Below are 11,449 nucleotides of genomic sequence, written 5' to 3'. Positions count from 1 at the left end.
ATATTAGGGTTAATACTTAATAATAATAGTTAATAGTTAATACGTTAATAATTATTTTCCTTTCCCATTTACAGCTGTGAAATTCATTTCTGGAGTTAAATTTTTGGAGGAATTTCATGTATGCCCCTCAAAATTCTGATTTTTTTTTTTATTAATATCCACCGCTAAATAAAAATATAAAAATATATAAAGTAATCTAATCGCTAGATTAGGTCTTTGTTAGATTAACAGTCTTTAGAATTATTTCAACAACATGGTAGTATAGAGAAAAACATATTTTCATACCTAAAATATATCAGTTTCGGTAGCCTTAAAGCCTGTCGAAATATTAGAAAATCCTCATATTGCATAAGCAAACAATCCAGTATACCGTGCGGGTAGTGACAGTGTTGTACACGGGATACTCGAAAGACAAGCTATACTGTACACGACAATGACAGTACCGCACACGACATAATAAACGTCAAAACTTGTATTTTGCATTATTAAGAAGGATATGAAATATAAACTCTAGAGACTCTCTACTAAACTACTATGTAACTTTATTTTAATTATAATTACTTGATTGTACTGATTACCACAAATCCTTTTAAAAAATCCAATAACCTAGACTAACGAAAATTATTTAAAACTTAATACATTATCACTATGGATTGACACCTCAATCAATACTATACGGTAAGATCATACTCTTGTGATCTGATCGTAAGTTAAATTAGAATTTAAAAATATTAAAATTATAGTTATACCAAAATTTTAAGGACATTTTTTTATTTTTTTTTTATTCATCGATAGATATTAATAAAAGAAAATTGCCTCAAAATTACATATTTCCTCTAAAATTCATAATATCATATTTACTCGTCTAAATTTCAAAAACTCACAAATACTCAATTTAATATGTTTTCTATTTTTTTTTTTAACTTTCTATACATCACAAGTAGATAAATTAACTATTTGTAGGGATGAAAATGAATCAGATATTATTTGTCCATATTTGGATCTGTATCCAAAAATTAAATACGGGTATCCGATATCTGAATATTTGTGTTGATACAGATACAAATATGATTTTAAATTTTAATTATATGTATATAAATAGTAGATATATTTCATATAGTTTAATGTATATTATGACAAAATGTATGCATATATCTACCGATATCTTATCTGTATCCAGAAAATAAAAGCTGATACGGATATGGTTTCTTTTTCTGATCCGTGTCCAATTGGTTTGTACCTCAAACTATCTGTTCTTAATTAGAGACTGAATTTTTTTTTTACACAGACTGCGCATATAATTTATAATAAACAATACAATTAAATGAGAGGTTCATAAATTTAAAATAAGTTTTAATTGAAAAGATATTAAATTTGTGAACTTTTTAAATTTAGAGAGGTAAATATGATATTATGAATTTTAGGGAAAAAAAAAACGTAATTTCAATGTTTTTTAGGAGTATACCTAAAATTTCCCCTGTATTTTTAGATTGGCCCGTAAAGTTATTAATTAATTCCCTTTCTCGCTTGTTGTGTGGCATTTATCATTTATGTTTCCATGTACACATACAATGGCCTTTGGATTGAGCATTTTTTACGGATATATTACTCTGACTATCCTTTTCAATTAATTTTGATAGAGAGGGTCCTTATGAATTCTGATGTCAACAAACAGGTCAAGGCCTTGATTGTTATACAAATATTTTTAGAGTGAGTCTATGGTACTATGCATATCACGGGTTGCTACCGTGCTACGGCTCTATATTCGAGTTTTTAAATCCTAACGGTCGATCCGAACCGTTCATCTTGTTCTCCATATTAATATGTGTTTGGAGATCAAATTTTACATTTTTTGAATTTTTTTTACTATTTTTTTAAATATTTAGAAAATCACTTGATCTGAAAATTCTGGACCATCCAAAAACAGTGATTTTCAATAAATCTAAAAAAATAGTAAAAAAATTTCAAAAAATGTAAAATTTGGTCTCCAAACACATATTAATATGGATAACAAGATGAACGGTTCGGATCGACCATTAGGATTTGAAAACTCGAATATAGAGCCGTAGCACGGTAACAAATCGTAATATGCATAGTACCATAGACTCACTCATATTTTTATATGCATCTATTTATGTTCTGATTTTCCGAAATTTAATAATTTAGAATTTAGAATATGAATTCAAAATAAAATTTGATAGTCTTTACTTAAATTATTTTTATGCATCCATTGTGTTCTGATTTTCGAAATTTACTAATTTAAAATTTAAAATCCGCACATCAAAATAAAATTTGTAAGATGTGGTTTATATTATTTTTGTATGCATGCGTGAAAAATTGCGATATTTTGACAATCAAAGCTTATAAAAATTTATGATGTTGGTATTTTATAAGCTGTGGTCTTCTAAGATTTTGATATTTTATAAACCTCTTTTCCGATTTTTTTATTTATATCCAAAAATTAAATTAAATTTCAAAAACTAACCGAACCGGCTGTCAAATTTTAAATCTACCCAAACCGGTTAACCGTTAACCGGACCAAATTTCCGGTTAACGGTTAACCGGACCCTTTGAAATGGTTCGGTTAACCGTTAACCGGACCCAAACCATGGGTCCGGTTAACCGGATTCGTTGGTTCGCTGAACCGTTAACCGAACCCAAATGTTTTTTTTTTTTTTTTTTTTTTTTTTTTTACTTTTTTTACTTTTTTTTAAAAACAGAAATTTTTTTTTTTTTTTTTTTTCTATTGAAAATATACATGAAAATTCGTATTTAGATTTATCAAATTTACACCAAAAATTTTTGTAAATCAAATATGAAATTTAAAATTATAGAAAGATACACATACACATACACATACACATACACATACACATACACATACACATACACATATACATATACATAAATAATATACGGTTACCAATTTTTTTTTTTTTTTTTTACTTTTTTTTAAAACAGAAAATTTTAAATTTTTTTATTTTTCTATTGAAAATATACATGAAAATTCGTATTTAGATTTATCAAATTTACACCAAAATTTTTTGTAAATCAAATATGAAATTTAAAATTATAGAAAAATACACATACACATACACATATACATATACATATACATATACATATACATAAATGATATACGATTACCAATTTTTTTTTTTACTTTTTTTTTAAAACATAAAATTTTAAATTTTTTTATTTTTCTATTGAAAATATACATGAAAATTCGTATTTAGATTTATTAAAATTTTCTCTTTTAAATTTTTTTAAAAAAAAAGTAAAAAAAATAAAAAATTGGTAACCGTATATTATTTATGTATATGTATATGTATATGTATATGTATATGTGTATGTGTATGTGTATGTGTATTTTTCTATAATTTTAAATTTCATATTTGATTTACAAAAATTTTTGGTGTAAATTTGATAAATCTAAATACGAATTTTCATGTATATTTTCAATAGAAAAATAAAAAAATTTAAAATTTTCTGTTTTAAAAAAAAGTAAAAAAAAAAAAAAAAATTTGGTAACCGTATATTATTTATGTATATGTATATGTATATGTGTATGTGTATGTGTATGTGTATGTGTATTTTTCTATAATTTTAAATTTCATATTTGATTTACAAAAATTTTTGGTGTAAATTTGATAAATCTAAATACGAATTTTCATGTATATTTTCAATAGAAAAAAAAAATTAAAAATTTTCTGTTTTAAAAAAAAGTAAAAAAAGTAAAAAAAAAAAAAAAAAAAAAAAAATTGGGTTCGGTTAACGGTTTAGTGAACCAACGAATCCGGTTAACCGTTAACCGAACCATTTCAAAGGGTCCGGTTAACCGTTAACCGGAAATTTGGTCCGGTTAACGGTTAACCGGTTTGGGTAGATTTAAAATTTGACAGCCGGTTCGGTTAGTTTTTGAAATTTAATTTAATTTTTGGATATAAATAAAAAAATCGGCCTCTTTTCAGGCAAACTATCGTATTAAAAATTGTAACCTTTAACAATAGCTTTTAGATTTTTTTTCTACATATTACTTAAACTCCACACAAACGCGCAATTCAGAATTTGTTTTGTTCTTACCTAAAAGCGGAAAAGTTATTACACTTTTCAATCCCACCACACCTCTCGCAAAACAACAACGAAAGAAATGAAAGATAATAATTCTCTTGAGAGTTCAAACCGCACTGAGAGGTGCAAACGAACAAAACTTCTTTGGTAATATATTGAGATTAAATTTAAAGCAGAGTCTTCGCCTACTGATTATTAGTGGTTTACAATGGAAATAAATAAAATCCAATCTCTAGAGGAAAAACCTCCAATAAATCAATGATCTGCGAACATCCCTTGTGCGGCTGTAATTAATTAAGGTTTCTTCTTGTATGACTCACATATATAGGCAACTGAAGAACACACTAAAATCAACTCAATGGCTATAGCAACTTTAGTTTACTTTTGGAAAATAAAATGCTAATTAAACAAATAAAAGAGGATATAAGAAATATTTTTAAGTTTTTGTAGGGACATTGAATATTATTGTGTTTTTATAGGAAAATAAATTGGCTATTTTTAAAATTTCTATATGTCCACACTTTGAAATTTTCTCTGAAAAAATGTATAAGGGTAATATTTTTCATGATGGTTATGCATTTTACACGCGCATTCATTATATGATTATTTGTTGTTGTGCTTTTATCAGGGAGCATATGTGCTATAGAGTCTCGTCTACATGCAAAGCTACCTTCAGGGGAAAGGAGAGAATATTAATTGTAAATAATTACATAAAGAGAGTTGGAATATTGAAAAATAAATGAGAGAATATTACTGTTATAGTCTAGAAATTTAAATTATTAATTAGCTAACAATTTATAAATTACACCTAATTAAAAAATTTAGTTAATTAAAGAATGAATTAAATTGGGAATGCATTTATCAAACCAACATACAAATTTCAAATTACTAAATTAGTTCTGAAAAATTTATGCAAAACATTAGATTAGAAATAAATAAACACAACGATGGAATGGTAAGTACGTACTTACATGAAATTAAATTATAAAATTTATGATGTGTTTAAAAATAATGAGTCTATGAAAATAACATATTAATTAAAGATCAAACGAAACTATGTAATAATAACCGTAATCAAAAGTTAGACTAACCTCATAAATAAATTAGAAATTTAAAACAACGAATATTCGTACAAATATTTAACATAAATTTCCATTGACTTTTGTTGGGTAAATTGAAATGTCTAGTTTCGTTTAATTGTTAATTGACATTACAAAAATCAGAAATAATCTGACTGTTCAATTAAAACCGTGCTAAATCAAAACTGTACATAAATAGATAAATTTAGATTTATATAAACAAAACAAGAATTAGACTGATAAAAGAAAGGAAACATTCCGAATCAATTCGAAAAGTAATAGAATTTGTAACAACAAATTGGAGTGGATAAATAAATAAATAAAACACACGAAAGGCCATACAACCTTCTTCACTTCTTTTTTTTTTTTTTTTTTTCTATCCTCTCTAATTATCTCTCTTTTTCTTCTATCCTACTGCCACGTGAACCAATCCCAATGAAACCCCACCCCAATTTAATTTCTCTTTTCTTCTAGGTAGGGGTGTCAATGACACCCGTTTACCCGTTTACTTTACCCGTATTGTATTCGATAAGACGGATATGGGTAAGATTTTTTTTCGTTAGTTTATTGGATATGGATATGGGTAAATATTTTTTTTCGTTAGATAAACGGATATGGGTACGGGTAAAAGTTATTTCGTACCCGTTGGGTAACGGGTAATTATATGAAATATATTATATATAAATATACCAATATTATATCCAATTTATTTATTTTTCTTCTTTTCATATTGCTGTATGCTTGTATCAACACTGGAGACATATATATCAACGAATTTATTTCCTTGTTTTCTTCTTTATTCATCGTTATTGCCTTTTTCTCAATTCTGCAAATGGAAATATTCCATGTTTCAAAGAAAATATATCTTCACCTTATTTTCTGGTAATAATGTATTGTTTGGTCCAAATGAGTAATCCATTAATCTCAGCTCAGGTGTTAGCGTCTGAATTTTGCATCACATGTCAGCTTTCTCAAGGTTATATTATGAATATATATATTTAATAATTGAACGAGATGGAATGAAATGTTAGAAGAAAGAATGTAACAAGTGACAAAATTGACCCTATGCTGTCCGAACCATTATATTAGTATTTTCGTTATTCGCCCACTACCGTTTCGTTACCCGTTAATCATAACGGGTATGGGTAGGGTAAGGTAAGACAAATTCTTAACGGGTATGGGTAGGGTATGGGTAGGGTCAATTCTTAGTGGGTATGGGTATGAAAATATTCCACCCTCCCCGTATCGTACCCATTGACACCCTTACTTCTAGGCATCCCCTTCTCTCTATCTGTTCTTTGCGCAAAACCCTTCTGCACGAACCTCTCTCTCACACGCGACGACTTCGCGACCCAGCCGTACCTTCCTGTCCCATCATTCTCTCTCACTCCTACTGTTGAACAAAACGCACACGCCAAGTTCACCTAATGCGCGACTTCACACACGCATCCGAACCACGGTCACGAGGCCGTACCAGCGTGCACGCCTAGGTTCAGAGTTCTCTCCCTATATCTCTCTCTGATCTCTCTAAACGACTCTGTCCCTCTCATTTCTTATCTTTTGAGTACTCTCAATATTTCTAGATTTATTTCGGTTACAAAACTGACTTAGGCCTTTTTGCCTTCCATTTCTTGTTACCACTATCACCATTCTTTCATACCCGATTTGGATATTTTTGTGTGTTTTTCTTGGCTGGCATACACTTGGCGTCAAAGTCGATTGAGAAGCATAGACGAAGAGGCAGTGGCAAGCAAGGCCCGACCTACTCCGTCTTGGTATCGACCTTCGTCACAACACGAAATTGGAAGCATTTCTCGGTAACATGACAAATCTATAATTTTTCTTTCTTTTATGCCTTGTGATGGCATAAGGGCTGACACTACTAGAATCTGCACTTTTTCCAAGGGTGAGTTTAGTTTTTTCCAAAGGTAGGAAACACCGTCAGAAATAAAATAGTGTTTTCTGATGCACTTCTGTCACACTTAAAATTTCCAACGGTAGGCCAATGAAAATAGTTGCGCATGGAAATCCCTGCTGTCTGCCATTGGAAATGTCTCATGTCTGCCCTTGGAAATACTTCTGGATGACCCATGACCCGCCAAACAAATCAAATACTATTTTTTTATTGATAGCTCATGGAAATAGTTGACTCTATGCCCTTGGAAATGTTTTGGGAGATGTAACACATATTATTTCCATGAGCTACCCTTGGAAATGTTTTGGTTATTATGTTTATAGTATTTTATAATAAAGGCCCACGGAAATACTTGGCTACTATACCCTTGGAAATGTTTCATTGTTACAATTAATATTATTTTATAGCTATACTAACTATTTTCGTGAAGCTGCTGTTGGAAATGTTTAGCTCTTGGAGACATAAACATTTCTATTTATTGAGATCTCCCTTTGAATGTTGAACAAAACTAAATCACAACAGCAAACATTATTTAATTGAGATATTTAAAATGAAACATTTAATTGAAATCTCAAGTATAATTTATTGTGTTTATTCATTTCTTTAATGTTTTTTTGCTAATTGTTTGTAATTATAACTATTAGTGTATCGTTATGAATTTTGGCAACAACTTTTCTACAATTGGCTAGCCCTCCACATTTTTGCTAACCACGAACATTCAATTAACATAGAATATAATTCCAAAATGATATATCTCATTAATCACCAAAATAATTTATACAACACATCTAATTAATAAGAAAAGTACTACTTGAATTAGATAGTGGTGTAGTAACATCATTGCTATTGTTAACAATAATAAAATACCTTTGGAAAGGTAATAGGTCTTTAAGCAAACAGTGCTTACAAGAAGCAAATTAACAAAAAAGATATGTATCTCATCACTATTATAACAAAAAATGATATGTATCTCATTGAGATATTTAAAATGAAACATTTAATTGAAAACACTTTAATACACAACAATTTCTCTTAAAACCCTTTTTCTAATAAATAAAGCTCAATAAAAGAAACAGAAATGGTAAAGTATTTAATACACAGCAAGAAAAAAAGAAAGTAGGTTAGATAAACAAAAAAAATATAGGTTATATTAGTTTTACATATCAAGCCTTTTAGATTTAACACTCTCAGCTACAAGTGCAATTTGATATATTAATAGGATACAACAAATTTACAGATCCGGCCTTTTAGATTTAGAGGAGGGATCGGATTACACTATTTTTTTGGTGACATCGGTTACACCCTATGTTTACAAAGTCCAAACAGTCGATCCAAACCGTTCAACTTGTTGGATATGTTAAAATGTGCTTGTAGATCAAATTTTACATTTTTCTGAATTTTTTTACTATTTATTAAGATGGGTACAAAAATTCAACGGTCTGAATATAGCGATTTTGTTAAATACTTAATAAATAGTAAAAAAATTCCAAAAAATGTAAAATTTGATCTACAAGCACATTTTAACATATCCAACAAGTTGAACAGTTTGGATCGACTGTTTGGACTTTGTAAACATAGGGTGTAACCGGTGTCACCAAAAAAATAGTGTAATCCGATCCCTCCTCTAAATCTAAAAGGCCCGATCTGTAAATTTGAAAATCCAAACAACCGATCCGAACCGCTCAACATGATATCCATATTGAAATGTGCCTGGAGACCAAATTTTATATTTTTTGGATTTTTTTACTATTTATTAAGCAATTTTGAAAATTGCTGATCCGATGGTCCAAATTTTTTTTACTATTTTTTACTGTTCACAGCAAAACAACAATTTTCAAAATTGCTTAATAAATAGTAAAAAAAATGTAAAATTTGGTCTCCAAGCACATTTCAATATGGAGATCACATCTAACGGTTCAGATCGATCGTTTGGACTTTCAAAATGAAAATATGGCGTGGAGTACAAACGCGTTTTACTCCATGGCTCACCGTAGCTCATCTCTAATTCATGACGTGTTTTGCAATTTAAAAACACAAGCAATCCAGAATTTGTAAATCCAAAATAAAATAGCAAAGTAATTTAAATCTTACAGTTCTGAAGTGCATACATCTTTAGGCGGAAGCGTTATGACTGATCTTTAACGATTTTCCTCAGATATGATGATGGAGACCTTAGACGTTTTCTTTACTTCTCACTTTCAAAAAATGGTCCACAATACACTAATTATTTATATTATCTTAACAAATCAAGCATGCATGCATTAATTAATAATTGATCTAAATAAGCAAGAAGTAACAGAAAATTAGAGGAAGAAAAGAGAAATATATATATACACATGACTAACCTTAGCAAGATAGAGAAGAGAAATACAAATTAACTTCAAAGATCTCAGATCCGGCCTCCTTGTGAGCATAAATCAGACCAACATCCAATACAGAGAGAGAGTGTTAATTGATCAAAACGACGCTGGAAGGAGAATGCCTTTTATATAATCAAAACCCTACAATAACCTTTATACACGGATTTTTAAGTATAAATCCGTGTAGCTCTCTCAAGGCTTTCTATACTGTTATTTAAACAAACATTCGTGTACAATGCCTACCTTTCAACACGGTTCTTTAATAAATACCCGTGTAGCTCTCTCAAGACTTTCTACACTGTTATTTAATTAAACATTCGTGTACAATTCCTAATAAACGTCCGTGTGTTGTTTCTAGCAATAATTTTTTTAGTCTATTTGACTAATTTGTAAAACATACAATTATTGAATTTTACGATTTCTTATATTTTAGAATTATGTAGGTTCAAGCCAATTGGAATTGCAATGTAGATTGCTTGAACTGAAGAAATCATGAAGACATTTATCAAGAATTTAAATTGTAAAATTATAAACTTGGTAAAGTGTTTTTGATGTTGTTTCAACATGATACAAACGTTGGTAACGTTTGTAAAACGTTATAACGATTATACCTGTAAGAAAACGCTGTTGAACAGCTTGGTCAAACTCAGAAGGAATCACAAAAGTTATAACGTTTTAAAAAGTTATAACGTTTGTGAAAAAGTTATAACGTTCTACAAAAAGTTATAACGTTTTAATTAAATTTCCAAACTTCAGAAATTTCTGTTTTTGATCAAGTTTTTACAGTGCAAAACGTTACATAACGTTTTACAATCGTTGGTAACGTTTTACTGAGTTCACAGAAAATTGAAAACTCTAAATCGTATTTTGAACTAAAACGTTGTAACGTTTTAACAAACGTCTGTAACGCTTTAAGTCAAATTGCTCTTTCTGGAGCTATCTCTATAAATAAAGTTGTGGGGTCTCTTCCCCACTTGAACTTAGCCGCCTCAAACTTCAAAAAGCCAGATCTATGTGAGCTTGAGTTCCTCCATTGTTGTGAGAGCTTAGAACTTCAATATCCCTCAAACAATCTCAAATCCACTTCACTAATCTTGAGTTAGATTAGGTTAGAGTGAGTTTTTGAGTATTTCTCTTGCGAACATTGATTTAGAGACTTCGTTCTCTTCTTGAGTTGTCCGTGTGACTTCCCTTGGTTGTAAGGGCTCGCCGACTCTCATCTCTAGTTGGCCGTGTGACTTTCCTTAGTTGTAAGGGCTCATCGGTTCACAAATTGTAAAAAAATTTCTCGTTGGGTATAGAAATGCGCACCTAGAAGAGGTTGTGATGCTCCGGAGACGTAGGCCTTTGTTTTGCCGAACTCCGTTACCACCGCGTGTCAAATTTCTCTAAACTCATATATTTATTTTTTTATTACAATTACTTTTCAATTTTAAGCGATTAGCGATGTATTTAGTGTAACACCGTGTAGCTCTCTCAAGGCTTTCTACACTGATTCTTTAATAAATATCCGTGTAGAGATCCCACAGATATTTCAGGCTTTCAAAAAATTACAATTTCTACATGGTTTTCATATAAAATTGTCAAATCCGTATACAATGTGCAGTGTACAATGACCATTTCTGTAGTAGTGAATCTAAAAATTCTAGACTATTACAAAATAGTGATTTTTTGCCTTTTACATAATATATTTTTTTAAATATATAAAAATTATGTTAAACAATTCAGATTAATTATTAAAATTTTGAAAATAAACTTCTTCTTTTTTTGCAAGAAAAATAAAGATATTAATACACAGCGGACCAGTATATCCTGCGCGCTGCACATAACCTCACTGGAGTCTGGAGTTAGTTCGGCTCCCGTAATACCGCAAAGCAGACATGTATGATGTATCCATGGACCACGGAGCTCCACGAATTCAGACCCTCCCCGGTACCGTAATTGGAAATCTTTTAGAATAATTGGATCTGGACCGTTGTTTTTAACTTGGCACGAATCACAAAGTCCAATAATACTGCCCCTGC

Source organism: Carex rostrata, chromosome 22 (assembly GCF_964058835.1).
Source record: "Carex rostrata chromosome 22, lpCarRost1.2, whole genome shotgun sequence".
Classification (NCBI taxonomy): Eukaryota; Viridiplantae; Streptophyta; class Magnoliopsida; order Poales; family Cyperaceae; genus Carex; species Carex rostrata.
Note: the sequence above shows the minus strand (reverse complement) of the source record.